Raw genomic sequence first — 997 nt, 5'->3', positions numbered from 1 at the left:
TCACTTCTTTAGGGTATATACCTAGTAATGGAATAGCTGGGTCAAATGGTATTTCTAGTTCCAACTTTTGAAGGAGTCGCCATACTGCTTTCCACAATGGTTGTACCATTTTACAGTCCCACTAGCAGTGTATGAGAGTCCCAATCTCTCCACAACCATGCTAGCATTTGTTATTTTCTTTCTTGTTGAACATTGCTACTAGTGCTGGAGAAAGATGGTATCTCATTGTTGTTTTGATTTGCATCTCTTTAATAGCTAATGATCATAAGCATTTCTTCATATGTTTGTTAGCTGCTTGAATATCCTCCTTGGTGAAGTGTCTATTCATGTCTTCTGCCCATTTTTTAATTGGAATGTTTGCCTTTTGGTTATTGAGGTGTTAGAGTTTTCTATAAATTCTAGAGATAAGTCCCTTTTCTGATATATCATTACCCAATATTTTTTCCCAATCTGTAGGTTCTTTTGACTCTTTTGGAGAAGTCTTTGGAAGCACATACAAATTTAATTTTTAGAAGGTCCCAGTCATCTGGTTTCTCTTTTGTTTTTTGTGCATTTTGAGTTATGTTTGATAGTCTACTTAAGCCATATGTTAGGGCCCTTAAATTTGCCCCTAGTTTTTCCTTGAGCAACACTATAGTTTTAAGTTTCATATTTAAGTCTTTGATCCATCTGGAGTTCATTTTTGTGAAGGGTGTGAGGTACAAATCTTGCATCATTTTTCTGCAAATTGATCTCCTGTTTCACCAGCACCATTTATTAAACAAACATTCTCTTCCCCATTTAATGGATTTTGGACTTTTGTCAAAAACAGCTGATCATAGGTCGATGGATCTGTTTCTGGGTTCTCAATTCTATTACATTGGTCTATGTAACTGTCATTAAACCAATACCAGGCAGTTTTGGCTACTGTGGCTGTATAGTAGGTTTTGAGATCTGGCAGTGTGAGATCTCCTACTTTGTTTTTCTTCTTCAATAGTGCTTTGCTTATCCGAGGTCT

The sequence above is a fragment of the Orycteropus afer genome, unplaced genomic scaffold, assembly GCF_000298275.1.
Source record: "Orycteropus afer afer isolate SDZICR_OR568_19922 unplaced genomic scaffold, OryAfe1.0 scaffold00143, whole genome shotgun sequence".
NCBI lineage: Eukaryota > Metazoa > Chordata > Mammalia > Tubulidentata > Orycteropodidae > Orycteropus > Orycteropus afer.
The sequence above is the reverse complement of the archived record's forward strand: the minus strand, read 5'-3'. Positions refer to the sequence as shown.